This window comes from Channa argus, chromosome 19, assembly GCF_033026475.1.
Source record: "Channa argus isolate prfri chromosome 19, Channa argus male v1.0, whole genome shotgun sequence".
Taxonomy (NCBI): domain Eukaryota; kingdom Metazoa; phylum Chordata; class Actinopteri; order Anabantiformes; family Channidae; genus Channa; species Channa argus.
Window position 1 is genome coordinate 41434 of NC_090215.1, and position 16792 is coordinate 58225.

At 42.6% G+C, this 16792-nt stretch overlaps 14 non-coding genes across 14 annotated transcripts; all 14 read left to right on the forward strand.

Moving 5' to 3' along the window:
• The first annotated feature begins 937 nt into the window (after positions 1-937).
• Positions 938-1009, forward strand: trnag-ucc (transfer RNA glycine (anticodon UCC)). Its single transcript has one exon. It is a non-coding gene; the product is annotated as a tRNA-Gly (tRNA).
• A 404-nt stretch (positions 1010-1413) lies between these two features.
• trnaa-ugc (transfer RNA alanine (anticodon UGC)) lies at positions 1414-1485 on the forward strand. Its single transcript has one exon. It is a non-coding gene; the product is annotated as a tRNA-Ala (tRNA).
• Positions 1486-3442: 1957 nt separating this feature from the next.
• trnag-ucc (transfer RNA glycine (anticodon UCC)) lies at positions 3443-3514 on the forward strand. Its single transcript has one exon. It is a non-coding gene; the product is annotated as a tRNA-Gly (tRNA).
• Positions 3515-3918: 404 nt separating this feature from the next.
• Positions 3919-3990, forward strand: trnaa-ugc (transfer RNA alanine (anticodon UGC)). Its single transcript has one exon. It is a non-coding gene; the product is annotated as a tRNA-Ala (tRNA).
• Positions 3991-5949: 1959 nt separating this feature from the next.
• Positions 5950-6021, forward strand: trnag-ucc (transfer RNA glycine (anticodon UCC)). The gene has a single exon. It is a non-coding gene; the product is annotated as a tRNA-Gly (tRNA).
• A 404-nt stretch (positions 6022-6425) lies between these two features.
• Positions 6426-6497, forward strand: trnaa-ugc (transfer RNA alanine (anticodon UGC)). Its single transcript has one exon. It is a non-coding gene; the product is annotated as a tRNA-Ala (tRNA).
• Positions 6498-8454: 1957 nt separating this feature from the next.
• Positions 8455-8526, forward strand: trnag-ucc (transfer RNA glycine (anticodon UCC)). The gene has a single exon. It is a non-coding gene; the product is annotated as a tRNA-Gly (tRNA).
• Positions 8527-8930: 404 nt separating this feature from the next.
• trnaa-ugc (transfer RNA alanine (anticodon UGC)) lies at positions 8931-9002 on the forward strand. Its single transcript has one exon. It is a non-coding gene; the product is annotated as a tRNA-Ala (tRNA).
• Positions 9003-10961: 1959 nt separating this feature from the next.
• trnag-ucc (transfer RNA glycine (anticodon UCC)) lies at positions 10962-11033 on the forward strand. Its single transcript has one exon. It is a non-coding gene; the product is annotated as a tRNA-Gly (tRNA).
• A 404-nt stretch (positions 11034-11437) lies between these two features.
• trnaa-ugc (transfer RNA alanine (anticodon UGC)) lies at positions 11438-11509 on the forward strand. The gene has a single exon. It is a non-coding gene; the product is annotated as a tRNA-Ala (tRNA).
• A 1959-nt stretch (positions 11510-13468) lies between these two features.
• Positions 13469-13540, forward strand: trnag-ucc (transfer RNA glycine (anticodon UCC)). Its single transcript has one exon. It is a non-coding gene; the product is annotated as a tRNA-Gly (tRNA).
• Positions 13541-13944: 404 nt separating this feature from the next.
• Positions 13945-14016, forward strand: trnaa-ugc (transfer RNA alanine (anticodon UGC)). Its single transcript has one exon. It is a non-coding gene; the product is annotated as a tRNA-Ala (tRNA).
• A 1958-nt stretch (positions 14017-15974) lies between these two features.
• trnag-ucc (transfer RNA glycine (anticodon UCC)) lies at positions 15975-16046 on the forward strand. Its single transcript has one exon. It is a non-coding gene; the product is annotated as a tRNA-Gly (tRNA).
• A 404-nt stretch (positions 16047-16450) lies between these two features.
• trnaa-ugc (transfer RNA alanine (anticodon UGC)) lies at positions 16451-16522 on the forward strand. Its single transcript has one exon. It is a non-coding gene; the product is annotated as a tRNA-Ala (tRNA).
• Positions 16523-16792: the final 270 nt, after the last annotated feature.

The following is a 16792-nucleotide window of genomic DNA, read 5'->3' on the forward strand; positions in this document are numbered from 1 at the left end:
TAAGAGAATAAAAAAAAGGTGTGTTTGAGGTGGTGGTGGTATAGTGGTGAGCATAGCTCCCTCCCCAGCCGTTGACCACGGTTTGATTCCCTGCCCTTGCAGTTGTCTTCTGTTTAGCGATTTGAAATTTGTGTGATTTTTCGATACTTTAGAAATGTCAAAGTAAACATGTTTGTAGGGTAAAGAGAACAAGCTTTGATCAGGCTAAAGAAAATGCGCTAGGAAAAGAGTCAAGAGTTGTTGGCTTTAAACAATCACGGCTCTAAATGACCTTCATTCCATCGTTAGGTGTGGCCTCCTAATGATCGTCATCTTTCTGGGGATGTATGAAAGCCACTACAGCAATGGTGTCTGACACTGCTTACTCTGTTGGAGCGGGTCTTTACATGAACAAGTAGGGATCCAAGAGTCCTTGACAGCCAATTCTGCAAATTCTTCTTTAAAGGGATTGAAGACGGCTCTATTTCCTATTCCCATGTGTATGGCTTGCATTGGTGTGCAACCAGAGTTGTGGCTCAGTGGTAGATGGCATGTGTTGCATGTAGAAGGCCCTGGGATCAATCCCTGGCATCTCCACATGCTTTTAAAAATGCCAGTCTGTTTATTTCTCACTTGTGAGAGAGCGGATCTGATTCAGGTTGAGGTTGATCCGGGTTTTAAAGTTGCAATAAGTTTCATGAAAGAAGCTAATGTACTAAATCTATACTGTCAACGGTCAATGAATCTCTGCAACAAGCGCAGCATCTGAACCAATATTCAGCGCACTGCAGACAAGAGCCAACTATCTTTGAAACTTAACGAAACTCTTTCAACTAAAAACAAGTCCATTTGACATGACTTACCTTCCAGACCCGGATGACTGAGACTCTTTACTGACTTGTACTGTATACTCTACCGATTAGATTTTTTAAAAGAATGAAAATAAAGTGCTTTTGAAGCGATGGTGGTATAGTGGTGAGCATAGCTGCCTTCCAAGCAGTTGACCCGGGTTCGATTCCCGGCCATCGCAGTTGTCTTCTATTTAGCGATTTGAAAATTGTGCGGTCTTTCGGTACTTTCGAAATCTCAAAGTAAGCATCTTCTCTAGAGTGAAGAGATCAAACTTTGATCAGGATCAAGAAAATGCGCTAGGAAAAGAGTCAAGAGTTGTTGTTTTCAAACAATCACGGCTCTAAATGACCTTCATTCCATCGTTAAGTTTGGCCTCCTAATGATTGTCATCTTCCTGGGGATGTATGAAAACCACTACAGCAATGGTGTCTGACACTGCTTACTCTGTTGGAGCGGGTCTTTACATGAACAAGTAGGGATCCGAGAGTCCTTGACAGCCAAATCTGCAAATGCTTCTTTAAAGGTGTTGAAGACGGCTCTTTTTCCTATTCCCATGTGTATGGCTTATGTGCCAGTGCAACTGGGGATGTAGCTCAGTGGTAGAGCGCATGCTTTGCATGTATGAGGCCCTGGGTTCAATCCCCAGCATCTCCACGTGCATTAACAAAATGATAGTGTCTTTGTTTCTCAGCTAAGAGTGGAAAACAACTGGCTTGGGTTTACTTCATGACCATGGCAAGGCAATGTGACTGGGTGAACTAGCCAACTATCTTTGAGAACATTTTAACGACAAAGAAGTCCGTTTGACATGACTTACCTGCTAGACCCTGGGATCAATTCCTGGCATCTCCATGTACTTAAAAAATGACAGTCTGTTTATTCGACACCTGTGAGAGAGTGGATCTCATTCAGGTTGAGGTTCATCCGGGTTTTCAAATTGCAAAAATTTGAATGACTGTGCCTCCTTGTCTTCCAACTATGCCCAGCTACCTATTGCTCTACCCACTGCCAATTACCTGGATTACGTGTGTTGAGACAGTCACCAATTGGAAGAGAACATTATGCTTTGCCTTATCCCACCCCACCCTAAACTAAGATTCTATCTTTAAGCTCTGATTGGCTGAACAAACCTGATCCAGGTAGTAGGTATTGTGTACAGCCGAAATTGTCAGAAAACAAGCAAGACGAGGGTCCTTGACAACCAAGTCTGGGAATGCTTGCTTACGGGTATTTGAGACTGCTCTATTTCCACTTCCCATGTGATCTTAATCTGTCATGATGTTGTGGATGTAGCTCAGTGGTAGAGCGCATGCTTTGCATGTATGAGGGTTCAATCCCCGGTATCTCCATGTGCTTTAACTAAATGACAGTCTGTTTGTTTCTCACCTGAGAGTGGAAAATGAGTGGCTTGGGCTTACTTCATGACCGTTGCAAGGCAATGTGACTGGGTGCACTAGCCAACTATCTTTGAAACTAAAATGAAGTCCATTTAACATGACTTGCCTTCCATCTCCATGTACTTTTAAAAATGACAGCTGTTTATATGTCACCTGTGAGAGAGCGGATCTGATTCAGGTTGAGGTTCATCCGGGTTTTCAAGTTGGAAAAATTTTCATGACTGATCAGTCAGAATCTTTACTGACTTGTACTGTATACTTTACCAATTTGATTTCTTAAGAGAATTAAAAAAAGGTGCGTTTGAAGTGGTGGTGGTATAGTGGTGAGCATAGCTCCCTCCCCAGCCGTTGACCACGGTTTGATTCCCTGCCCTTGCAGTTGTCTTCTGGTTAGCGATTTGAAATTTGTGTGTTTTTTCGATACTTTAGAAATGTCAAAGTAAACATGTTTGTAGGGTAAAGAGAACAAGTTTTGATCAGGCTAAAGAAAATGCGCTAGGAAAAGAGTCAAGAGTTGTTGGCTTTAAACAATCACGGCTCTAAAGGACCTTCATTCCATCGTTAGGTGTGGCCTCCTAATGATCGTCATCTTCCTGGGGATGTATGAAAGCCACTACAGCAATGGTGTCTGACACTGCTTACTCTGTTGGAGCAGGTCTTTACATGAACAAGTGGGGATCCGAGAGTCCTTGACAGCCAAATATGCAAATTCTTCTTTAAAGGGATTGAAGACGGCTCTATTTCCTATTCCCATGTGTATGGCGTGCATTGGTGTGCAACCAGAGATGTAGCTCAGTGGTAGATGGCATGTGTTGCATGTAGAAGGCCTTGGGATCAATCCCTGGCATCTCCACATGCTTTTAAAAATGCCAGTCTTTTTATTTCTCACTTGTGAGAGAGCGGATCTGATTCAGGTTGAGGTTGATCTGGGTTTTAAAGTTGCAATAAGTTTCATGAAAGAAGCTAATGTACTAAATCTATACTGTCAACGGTCAATGAATCTCTGCAACAAGCGCAGCATCTGAACCAATATTCAGCGCACTGCAGACAAGAGCCAACTATCTTTGAAACTTAACGAAACTCTTTCAACTAAAAAGAAGTCCATTTGACATGACTTACCTTCCAGACCCAGATGACTGAAACTCTTTACTGACTTGTACTGTATACTCTACCGATTAGATTTTTTAAGAGAATGAAAATAAAATGCTTTTGAAGCGATGGTGGTATAGTGGTGAGCATAGCTGCCTTCCAAGCAGTTGACCCGGGTTCGATTCCCGGCCATCGTAGTTGTCTTCTATTTAGCGATTTGAAAATTGTGCGGTCTTTCGGTACTTTCGAAATCTCAAAGTAAGCATCTTCTCTAGAGTGAAGAGATCAAACTTTGATCAGGATCAAGAAAATGCGCTAGGAAAAGAGTCAAGAGTTGTTGTTTTCAAACAATCACGGCTCTAAATGACCTTCATTCCATCGTTAAGTTTGGCCTCCTAATGATTGTCATCTTCCTGGGGATGTATGAAAACCACTACAGCAATGGTGTCTGACACTGCTTACTCTGTTGGAGCGGGTCTTTACATGAAGAAGTAGGGATCCGAGAGTCCTTGACAGCCAAATCTGCAAATGCTTCTTTAAAGGTGTTGAAGACGGCTCTTTTTCCTATTCCCATGTGTATGGCTTATGTGCCAGTGCAACTGGGGATGTAGCTCAGTGGTAGAGCGCATGCTTTGCATGTATGAGGCCCTGGGTTCAATCCCCAGCATCTCCACGTGCTTTAACAAAATGATAGTGTCTTTGTTTCTCAGCTGAGAGTGGAAAATAACTGACTTGGGCTTGCTTCATGACCATGGCAAGGCAATGTGACTGGGTGAACTAGCCAACTATCTTTGAGAACATTTCAACGACAAAGAAGTCCATTTGAAGTGACTTACCTGCCAGACCCTGGGATCAATTCCTGGCATCTCCATGTACTTAAAAAATGACAGTCTGTTTATTCGACACCTGTGAGAGAGTGGATCTCATTCAGGCTGAGGTTCATCCGGGTTTTCAAGTTGCAAAAATTTGAATGACTGCGCCTCCTTGTCTTCCAACTATGCCCAGCTAACGATTGCTCTACCCACTGCCAATTACCTGGATTACGTGTGTTGAGACAGTCACCAATTGGAAGAGAACATTATGCTTTGCCTTATCCCACCCCACCCTAAACTAAGATGCTATCTTTAAGCTCTGATTGGCTGAACAAACCTGATCCAGGTAGTAGGTATTGTGTACAGCCGAAATTGTCAGAAAACAAGCAAGACGAGGGTCCTTGACAACCAAGTCTGGGAATGCTTGCTTACGGGTATTTGAGACTGCTCTATTTCCACTTCCCATGTGATCTTAATCTGTCATGATGTTGGGGATGTAGCTCAGTGGTAGAGCGCATGCTTTGCATGTATGAGGGTTCAATCCCCGGTATCTCCATGTGCTTTAACTAAATGACAGTCTGTTTGTTTCTCACCTGAGAGTGGAAAATGAGTGTCTTGGGCTTACTTCATGACCGTTGCAAGGCAATGTGACTGGGTGCACTAGCCAACTATCTTTGAAACTAAAATGAAGTCCATTTACCTTTGACTTGCCTTCCATCTCCATGTACTTTTAAAAATGACAGTCTGTTTATATGTCACCTGTGAGAGAGCGGATCTGATTCAGGTTGAGGTTCATCCGGGTTTTCAAGTTGGAAAAATTTTCATGACTGATCAGTCAGAATCTTTACTGACTTGTACTGTATACTTTACCAATTTGATTTCTTAAGAGAATTAAAAAAAGGTGCGTTTGAAGTGGTGGTGGTATAGTGGTGAGCATAGCTCCCTCCCCAGCCGTTGACCACGGTTTGATTCCCTGCCCTTGCAGTTGTCTTCTGTTTAGCGATTTGAAATTTGTGTGGTTTTTCGATACTTTAGAAATGTCAAAGTAAACATGTTTGTAGGGTAAAGAGAACAAGCTTTGATCAGGCTAAAGAAAATGCGCTAGGAAAAGAGTCAAGAGTTGTTGGCTTTAAACAATCACGGCTCTAAAGGACCTTCATTCAATCGTTAGGTGTGGCCTCCTAATGATCGTCATCTTCCTGGGGATGTATGAAAGCCACTACAGCAATGGAGTCTGACACTGCTTACTCTGTTGGAGCAGGTCTTTACATGAACAAGTGGGGATCCGAGAGTCCTTGACAGCCAAATCTGCAAATTCTTCTTTAAAGGGATTGAAGACGGCTCTATTTCCTATTCCCATGTGTATGGCTTGCATTGGTGTGCAACCAGAGTTGTATCTCAGTGGTACATGGCATGTGTTGCATGTAGAAGGCCCTGGGATTAATCCCTGGCATCTCCACATGCTTTTAAAAATGCCAGTCTGTTTATTTCTCACTTGTGAGAGAGCGAATCTGATTCAGGTTGAGGTTGATCCGGGTTTTAAAGTTGCAATAAGTTTCATGAAAGAAGCTAATGTACTAAATCTATACTGTCAACGGTCAATGAATCTCTGCAACAAGCGCAGCATCTGAACCAATATTCAGCGCACTGCAGACAAGAGCCAACTATCTTTGAAACTTAACGAAACTCTTTCAACTAAAAAGAAGTCCATTTGACATGACTTACCTTCCAGACCCGGATGACTGAGACTCTTTACTGACTTGTACTGTATACTCTACCGATTAGATTTTTTAAGGGAATGAAAATAAAATGCTTTTGAAGCGATGGTGGTATAGTGGTGAGCATAGCTGCCTTCCAAGCAGTTGACCCGGGTTCGATTCCCGGCCATCGCAGTTGTCTTCTATTTAGCGATTTGAAAATTGTGCGGTCTTTCGGTACTTTCGAAATCTCAAAGTAAGCATCTTCTCTAGAGTGAAGAGATCAAAATGTGATCAGGATCAAGAAAATGCGCTAGGAAAAGAGTCAAGAGTTGTTGTTTTCAAACAATCACGGCTCTAAATGACCTTCATTCCATCGTTAAGTTTGGCCTCCTAATGATTGTCATCTTCCTGGGGATGTATGAAAACCACTACAGCAATGGTGTCTGACACTGCTTACTCTGTTGGAACGGGTCTTTACATGAACAAGTAGGGATCCGAGAGTCCTTGACAGCCAAATCTGCAAATGCTTCTTTAAAGGTGTTGAAGACGGCTCTTTTTCCTATTCCCATGTGTATGGCTTATGTGCCAGTGCAACTGGGGATGTAGCTCAGTGGTAGAGCGCATGCTTTGCATGTATGAGGCCCTGGGTTCAATCCCCAGCATCTCCACGTGCTTTAACAAAACGATAGTGGCTTTGTTTCTCAGCTGAGAGTGGAAAATAACTGACTTGGGCTTGCTTCATGACCATGGCAAGGCAATGTGACTGGGTGAACTAGCCAACTATCTTTGAGAACATTTCAATGACAAAGAAGTCCATTTGACATGACTTACCTGCCAGACCCTGGGATCAATTCCTGGCATCTCCATGTACTTAAAAAATGACAGTCTGTTTATTCGACACTTGTGAGAGAGTGGATCTCATTCAGGCTGAGGTTCATCCGGGTTTTCAAGTTGCAAAAATTTGAATGACTGTGCCTCCTTGTCTTCCAACTATGCCCAGCTAACTATTGCTCTACCCACTGCCAATTACCTGGATTACGTGTGCTGAGACAGTCACCAATTGGAAGAGAACATTATGCTTTGCCTTATCCCACCCCACCCTAAACTAAGATGCTATCTTTAAGCTCTGATTGGCTGTACAAACCTGATCCAGGTAGTAGGTATTGTGTACAGCCGAAATTGTCAGAAAACAAGCAAGACGAGGGTCCTTGACAACCAAGTCTGGGAATGCTTGCTTACGCGTATTTGAGACTGCTCTATTTCCACTTCCCATGTGATCTTAATCTGTCATGATGTTGGGGATGTAGCTCAGTGGTAGAGCGCATGCTTTGCATGTATGAGGGTTCAATCCCTGGTATCTCCATGATCTTTAACTAAATGACAGTCTGTTTGTTTCTCACGTGAGAGTGGAAAATGAGTGGCTTGGGCTTACTTCATGACCGTTGCAAGGCAATGTGACTGGGTGCACTAGCCAACTATCTTTGAAACTAAAATGAAGTCCATTTAACATGACTTGCCTTCCATCTCCATGTACTTTTAAAAATGACAGTCTGTTTATATGTCACCTGTGAGAGAGCGGATCTGATTCAGGTTGAGGTTCATCCGGGTTTTCAAGTTGGAAAAATTTTCATGACTGATCAGTCAGAATCTTTACTGACTTGTACTGTATACTTTACCAATTTGATTTCTTAAGAGAATAAAAAAAGGTGCGTTTGAAGTGGTGGTGGTATAGTGGTGAGCATAGCTCCCTCCCCAGCCGTTGACCACGGTTTGATTCCCTGCCCTTGCAGTTGTCTTCTGTTTAGCGATTTGAAATTTGTGTGGTTTTTCGATACTTTAGAAATGTCAAAGTAAACATGTTTGTAGGGTAAAGAGAACAAGCTTTGATCAGGCTAAAGGAAATGCGCTAGGAAAAGAGTCAAGAGTTGTTGGCTTTAAACAATCACGGCTCTAAATGACCTTCATTCCATCGTTAGGTGTGGCCTCCTAATGATCGTCATCTTTCTGGGGATGTATGAAAGCCACTACAGCAATGGTGTCTGACACTGCTTACTCTGTTGGAGCGGGTCTTTACATGAACAAGTAGGGATCCAAGAGTCCTTGACAGCCAATTCTGCAAATTCTTCTTTAAAGGGATTGAAGACGGCTCTATTTCCTATTCCCATGTGTATGGCTTGCATTGGTGTGCAACCAGAGTTGTGGCTCAGTGGTAGATGGCATGTGTTGCATGTAGAAGGCCCTGGGATCAATCCCTGGCATCTCCACATGCTTTTAAAAATGCCAGTCTGTTTATTTCTCACTTGTGAGAGAGCGGATCTGATTCAGGTTGAGGTTGATCCGGGTTTTAAAGTTGCAATAAGTTTCATGAAAGAAGCTAATGTACTAAATCTATACTGTCAACGGTCAATGAATCTCTGCAACAAGCGCAGCATCTGAACCAATATTCAGCGCACTGCAGACAAGAGCCAACTATCTTTGAAACTTAACGAAACTCTTTCAACTAAAAAGAAGTCCATTTGACATGACTTACCTTCCAGACCCGGATGACTGAGACTCATTACCGACTTGTACTGTATACTCTACCGATTAGATTTTTTAAGAAAATGAAAATAAAATGCTTTTGAAGCGATGGTGGTATAGTGGTGAGCATAGCTACCTTCCAAGCAGTTGACCCGGGTTCGATTCCCGGCCATCGCAGTTGTCTTCTATTTAGCGATTTGAAAATTATGCGGTCTTTCGGTACTTTCGAAATCTCAAAGTAAGCATCTTCTCTAGAGTGAAGAGATCAAACTTTGATCAGGATCAAAAAAATGCGCTAGGAAAAGAGTCAAGAGTTGTTGTTTTCAAACAATCACGGCTCTAAATGACCTTCATTCCATCGTTAAGTTTGGCCTCCTAATGATTGTCTTCTTCCTGGGGATGTATGAAAACCACTACAGCAATGGTGTCTGACACTGCTTACTTCTTTGGAGCGGGTCTTTACATGAACAAGTAGGGATCCGAGAGTCCTTGACAGCCAAATCTGCAAATGCTTCTTTAAAGGTGTTGAAGACGGCTCTTTTTCCTATTCCCATGTGTATGGCTTATGTGCCAGTGCAACTGGGGATGTAGCTCAGTGGTAGAGCGCATGCTTTGCATGTATGAGGCCCTGGGTTCAATCCCCAGCATCTCCACGTGCTTTAACAAAATGATAGTGTCTTTGTTTCTCAGCTGAGAGTGGAAAATAACTGACTTGGGCTTGCTTCATGACCATGGCAAGGCAATGTGACTGGGTGAACTAGCCAATTATCTTTGAGAACATTTTAACGACAAAGAAGTCCATTTGACATGACTTACCTGCCAGACCCTGGAATCAATTCCTGGCATCTCCATGTACTTAAAAAATGACAGTCTGTTTATTCGACACTTGTGAGAGAGTGGATCTCATTCAGTCTGAGGTTCATCCGGGTTTTAAAGTTGCAAAAATTTGAATGACTGTGCCTCCTTGTCTTCCAACTATGCCCAGCTAACTATTGCTCTACCCACTGCCAATTACCTGGATTACGTGTGTTGAGACAGTCACCAATTGGAAGAGAACATTATGCTTTGCCTTATCCCACCCCACCCTAAACTAAGATTCTATCTTTAAGCTCTGATTGGCTGAACAAACCTGATCCAGGTAGTAGGTATTGTGTACAGCCGAAATTGTCAGAAAACAAGCAAGACGAGGGTCCTTGACAACCAAGTCTGGGAATGCTTGCTTACGGGTATTTGAGACTGCTCTATTTCCACTTCCCATGTGATCTTAATCTGTCATGATGTTGTGGATGTAGCTCAGTGGTAGAGCGCATGCTTTGCATGTATGAGGGTTCAATCCCCGGTATCTCCATGTGCTTTAACTAAATGACAGTCTGTTTGTTTCTCACCTGAGAGTGGAAAATGAGTGTCTTGGGCTTACTTCATGACCGTTGCAAGGCAATGTGACTGGGTGCACTAGCCAACTATCTTTGAAACTAAAATGAAGTCCATTTACTGTTGACTTGCCTTCCATCTCCATGTACTTTTAAAAATGACAGTCTGTTTATATGTCACCTGTGAGAGAGCGGATCTGATTCAGGTTGAGGTTCATCCGGGTTTTCAAGTTGGAAAAATTTTCATGACTGATCAGTCAGAATCTTTACTGACTTCTACTGTATACTTTACCAATTTGATTTCTTAAGAGAATAAAAAAAAGGTGTGTTTGAGGTGGTGGTGGTATAGTGGTGAGCATAGCTCCCTCCCCAGCCGTTGACCACGGTTTGATTCCCTGCCCTTGCAGTTGTCTTCTGTTTAGCGATTTGAAATTTGTGTGGTTTTTCGATACTTTAGAAATGTCAAAGTAAACATGTTTGTAGGGTAAAGAGAACAAGCTTTGATCAGGCTAAAGAAAATGCGCTAGGAAAAGAGTCAAGAGTTGTTGGCTTTAAACAATCACGGCTCTAAATGACCTTCATTCCATCGTTAGGTGTGGCCTCCTAATGATCGTCATCTTCCTGGGGATGTATGAAAGCCACTACAGCAATGGTGTCTGACACTGCTTACTCTGTTAGAGCGAGTCTTTACATGAACAAGTAGGGATCCGAGAGTCGTTGACAGCCAAATCTGCAAATTCTTCTTTAAAGGGATTGACGACGGCTCTATTTCCTATTCCCATGTGTATGGCTTGCATTGGTGTGCAACCAGAGATGTAGCTCAGTGGTAGATGGCATGTGTTGCATGTAAAAGGCCTTGGGATCAATCCCTGGCATCTCCACATGCTTTTAAAAATGCCAGTCTGTTTATTTCTCACTTGTGAGAGAGCGGATCTGATTCAGGTTGAGGTTGATCCGGGTTTTAAAGTTGCAATAAGTTTCATGAAAGAAGCTAATGTACTAAATCTATACTGTCAACGGTCAATGAATCTCTGCAACAAGCGCAGCATCTGAACCAATATTCAGCGCACTGCAGACAAGAGCCAACTATCTTTGAAACTTAACGAAACTCTTTCAACTAAAAAGAAGTCCATTTGACATGACTTACCTTCCAGACCCGGATGACTGAGACTCATTACCGACTTGTACTGTATACTCTACCGATTAGATTTTTTAAGAAAATGAAAATAAAATGCTTTTGAAGCGATGGTGGTATAGTGGTGAGCATAGCTACCTTCCAAGCAGTTGACCCGGGTTCGATTCCCGGCCATCGCAGTTGTCTTCTATTTAGCGATTTGAAAATTATGCGGTCTTTCGGTACTTTCGAAATCTCAAAGTAAGCATCTTCTCTAGAGTGAAGAGATCAAACTTTGATCAGGATCAAAAAAATGCGCTAGGAAAAGAGTCAAGAGTTGTTGTTTTCAAACAATCACGGCTCTAAATGACCTTCATTCCATCGTTAAGTTTGGCCTCCTAATGATTGTCATCTTCCTGGGTATGTATGAAAACCACTACAGCAATGGTGTCTGACACTGCTTACTTCTTTGGAGCGGGTCTTTACATGAACAAGTAGGGATCCGAGAGTCCTTGACAGCCAAATCTGCAAATGCTTCTTTAAAGGTGTTGAAGACGGCTCTTTTTCCTATTCCCATGTGTATGGCTTATGTGCCAGTGCAACTGGGGATGTAGCTCAGTGGTAGAGCGCATGCTTTGCATGTATGAGGCCCTGGGTTCAATCCCCAGCATCTCCACGTGCTTTAACAAAATGATAGTGTCTTTGTTTCTCAGCTGAGAGTGGAAAATAACTGACTTGGGCTTGCTTCATGACCATGGCAAGGCAATGTGACTGGGTGAACTAGCCAATTATCTTTGAGAACATTTTAACGACAAAGAAGTCCATTTGACATGACTTACCTGCCAGACCCTGGAATCAATTCCTGGCATCTCCATGTACTTAAAAAATGACAGTCTGTTTATTCGACACTTGTGAGAGAGTGGATCTCATTCAGTCTGAGGTTCATCCGGGTTTTAAAGTTGCAAAAATTTGAATGACTGTGCCTCCTTGTCTTCCAACTATGCCCAGCTAACTATTGCTCTACCCACTGCCAATTACCTGGATTACGTGTGTTGAGACAGTCACCAATTGGAAGAGAACATTATGCTTTGCCTTATCCCACCCCACCCTAAACTAAGATTCTATCTTTAAGCTCTGATTGGCTGAACAAACCTGATCCAGGTAGTAGGTATTGTGTACAGCCGAAATTGTCAGAAAACAAGCAAGACGAGGGTCCTTGACAACCAAGTCTGGGAATGCTTGCTTACGGGTATTTGAGACTGCTCTATTTCCACTTCCCATGTGATCTTAATCTGTCATGATGTTGTGGATGTAGCTCAGTGGTAGAGCGCATGCTTTGCATGTATGAGGGTTCAATCCCCGGTATCTCCATGTGCTTTAACTAAATGACAGTCTGTTTGTTTCTCACCTCAGAGTGAAAAATGAGTGGCTTGGGCTTACTTCATGACCGTTGCAAGGCAATGTGACTGGGTGCACTAGCCAACTATCTTTGAAACTAAAATGAAGTCCATTTACCTTTGACTTGCGTTCCATCTCCATGTACTTTTAAAAATGACAGTCTGTTTATATGTCACCTGTGAGAGAGCGGATCTGATTCAGGTTGAGGTTCATCCGGGTTTTCAAGTTGGAAAAATTTTCATGACTGATCAGTCAGAATCTTTACTGACTTCTACTGTATACTTTACCAATTTGATTTCTTAAGAGAATAAAAAAAAGGTGTGTTTGAGGTGGTGGTGGTATAGTGGTGAGCATAGCTCCCTCCCCAGCCGTTGACCACGGTTTGATTCCCTGCCCTTGCAGTTGTCTTCTGTTTAGCGATTTGAAATTTGTGTGGTTTTTCGATACTTTAGAAATGTCAAAGTAAACATGTTTGTAGGGTAAAGAGAACAAGCTTTGATCAGGCTAAAGAAAATGCGCTAGGAAAAGAGTCAAGAGTTGTTGGCTTTAAACAATCACGGCTCTAAATGACCTTCATTCCATCGTTAGGTGTGGCCTCCTAATGATCGTCATCTTCCTGGGGATGTATGAAAGCCACTACAGCAATGGTGTCTGACACTGCTTACTCTGTTAGAGCGAGTCTTTACATGAACAAGTAGGGATCCGAGAGTCGTTGACAGCCAAATCTGCAAATTCTTCTTTAAAGGGATTGACGACGGCTCTATTTCCTATTCCCATGTGTATGGCTTGCATTGGTGTGCAACCAGAGATGTAGCTCAGTGGTAGATGGCATGTGTTGCATGTAAAAGGCCTTGGGATCAATCCCTGGCATCTCCACATGCTTTTAAAAATGCCAGTCTGTTTATTTCTCACTTGTGAGAGAGCGGATCTGATTCAGGTTGAGGTTGATCCGGGTTTTAAAGTTGCAATAAGTTTCATGAAAGAAGCTAATGTTCTAAATCTATACTGTCAACAGTCAATGAATCTCTGCAACAAGCGCAGCATCTGAACCAATATTCAGCGCACTGCAGACAAGAGCCAACTATCTTTGAAACTTAACGAAACTCTTTCAACTAAAAAGAAGTCCATTTGACATGACTTACCTTCCAGACCCGGATGACTGAGACTCTTTACTGACTTGTACTGTATACTCTACCGATTAGATTTTTTAAGAGAATGAAAATAAAGTGCTTTTGAAGCGATGGTGGTATAGTGGTGAGCATAGCTGCCTTCCAAGCAGTTGACCCGGGTTCGATTCCCGGCCATCGCAGTTGTCTTCTATTTAGCGATTTGAAAATGGTGCGGCCTTTCGGTACTTTCGAAATCTCAAAGTAAGCATCTTCTCTAGAGTGAAGAGATCAAACTTTGAACAGGATCAAGAAAATGCGCTAGGAAAAGAGTCAAGAGTTGTTGTTTTCAAACAATCACGGCTCTAAATGACCTTCATTCCATCGTTAAGTTTGGCCTCCTAATGATTGTCATCTTCCTGGGGATGTATGAAAACCACTACAGCAATGGTGTCTGACACTGCTTACTCTGTTGGAGCGGGTCTTTACATGAACAAGTAGGGATCCGAGAGTCCTTGACAGCCAAATCTGCAAATGCTTCTTTAAAGGTGTTGAAGACGGCTCTTTTTCCTATTCCCATGTGTATGGCTTATGTGCCAGTGCAACTGGGGATGTAGCTCAGTGGTAGAGCGCATGCTTTGCATGTATGAGACCCTGGGTTCAATCCCCAGCATCTCCTCGTGCTTTAACAAAATGATAGTGTCTTTGTTTCTCAGCTGAGAGTGGAAAATAACTGACTTGGGCTTGCTTCATGACCATGGCAAGGCAATGTGACTGGGTGAACTAGCCAACTATCTTTGAGAACATTTTAACGACAAAGAAGTCCATTTGACATGACTTACCTGCCAGACCCTGGGATCAATCCCTGGCATCTCCATGTACTTAAAAAATGACAGTCTGTTTATTCGACACCTGTGAGAGAGTGGATCTCATTCAGGCTGAGGTTCATCCGGGTTTTCAAGTTGCAAAAATTTGAATGACTGTGCCTCCTTGTCTTCCAACTATGCCCAGCTAACTATTGCTCTACCCACTGCCAATTACCTGGATTACGTGTGTTGAGACAGTCACCAATTGGAAGAGAACATTATGCTTTGCCTTATCCCACCCCACCCTAAACTAAGATGCTATCTTTAAGCTCTGATTGGCTGAACAAACCTGATCCAGGTAGTAGGTATTGTGTACAGCCGAAATTGTCAGAAAACAAGCAAGACGAGGGTCCTTGACAACCAAGTCTGGGAATGCTTGCTTAAGGGTATTTGAGACTGCTCTTTTTCCACTTCCCATGTGATCTTAATCTGTCATGATGTTGGGGATGTAGCTCAGTGGTAGAGCGCATGCTTTGCATGTATGAGGGTTCAATCCCCGGTATCTCCATGTGCTTTAATTAAATGACAGTCTGTTTGTTTCTCACCTGAGAGTGGAAAATGAGTGTCTTGGGCTTACTTCATGACCGTTGCAAGGCAATGTGACTGGGTGCACTAGCCAACTATCTTTGAAACTAAAATGAAGTCCATTTAACATGACTTGCCTTCCATCTCCATGTACTTTTAAAAATGACAGTCTGTTTATATGTCACCTGTGAGAGAGCGGATCTGATTCAGGTTGAGGTTCATCCGGGTTTTCAAGTTGGAAAAATTTTCATGACTGATCAGTCAGAATCTTTACTGACTTCTACTGTATACTTTACCAATTTGATTTCTTAAGAGAATAAAAAAAAGGTGTGTTTGAGGTGGTGGTGGTATAGTGGTGAGCATAGCTCCCTCCCCAGCCGTTGACCACGGTTTGATTCCCTGCCCTTGCAGTTGTCTTCTGTTTAGCGATTTGAAATTTGTGTGGTTTTTCGATACTTTAGAAATGTCAAAGTAAACATGTTTGTAGGGTAAAGAGAACAAGCTTTGATCAGGCTAAAGAAAATGCGCTAGGAAAAGAGTCAAGAGTTGTTGGCTTTAAACAATCACGGCTCTAAATGACCTTCATTCCATCGTTAGGTGTGGCCTCCTAATGATCGTCATCTTCCTGGGGATGTATGAAAGCCACTACAGCAATGGTGTCTGACACTGCTTACTCTGTTAGAGCGAGTCATTACATGAACAAGTGGGGATCCGAGAGTCGTTGACAGCCAAATCTGCAAATTCTTCTTTAAAGGGATTGAAGACGGCTCTATTTCCTATTCCCATGTGTATGGCTTGCATTGGTGTGCAACCAGAGATGTAGCTCAGTGGTAGATGGCATGTGTTGCATGTAAAAGGCCTTGGGATCAATCCCTGGCATCTCCACATGCTTTTAAAAATGCCAGTCTGTTTATTTCTCACTTGTGAGAGAGCGGATCTGATTCAGGTTGAGGTTGATCCGGGTTTTAAAGTTGCAATAAGTTTCATGAAAGAAGCTAATGTTCTAAATCTATACTGTCAACGGTCAATGAATCTCTGCAACAAGCGCAGCATCTGAACCAATATTCAGCGCACTGCAGACAAGAGCCAACTATCTTTGAAACTTAACGAAACTCTTTCAACTAAAAAGAAGTCCATTTGACATGACTTACCTTCCAGACCCGGATGACTGAGACTCTTTACTGACTTGTACTGTATACTCTACCGATTAGATTTTTTAAGAGAATGAAAATAAAGTGCTTTTGAAGCGATGGTGGTATAGTGGTGAGCATAGCTGCCTTCCAAGCAGTTGACCCGGGTTCGATTCCCGGCCATCGCAGTTGTCTTCTATTTAGCGATTTGAAAATGGTGCGGCCTTTCGGTACTTTCGAAATCTCAAAGTAAGCATCTTCTCTAGAGTGAAGAGATCAAACTTTGATCAGGATCAAGAAAATGCGCTAGGAAAAGAGTCAAGAGTTGTTGTTTTCAAACAATCACGGCTCTAAATGACCTTCATTCCATCGTTAAGTTTGGCCTCCTAATGATTGTCTTCTTCCTGGGGATGTATGAAAACCACTACAGCAATGGTGTCTGACACTGCTTACTCTGTTGGAGCGGGTCTTTACATGAACAAGTAGGGATCCGAGAGTCCTTGACAGCCAAATCTTCAAATGCTTCTTTAAAGGTGTTGAAGACGGCTCTTTTTCCTATTCCCATGTGTATGGCTTATGTGCCAGTGCAACTGGGGATGTAGCTCAGTGGTAGAGCGCATGCTTTGCATGTATGAGGCCCTGGGTTCAATCCCCAGCATCTCCACGTGCTTTAACAAAATGATAGTGTCTTTGTTTCTCAGCTGAGAGTGGAAAATAACTGACTTGGGCTTGCTTCATGACCATGGCAAGGCAATGTGACTGGGTGAACTAGCCAACTATCTTTGAGAACATTTTAAAGACAAAGAAGTCCATTTGACATGACTTACCTGCCAGACCCTGGGATCAATCCCTGGGATCAATTCCTGGCATCTCCATGTACTTAAAAAATGACAGTCTGTTTATTTGACACCTGTGAGAGAGTGGATCTCATTCA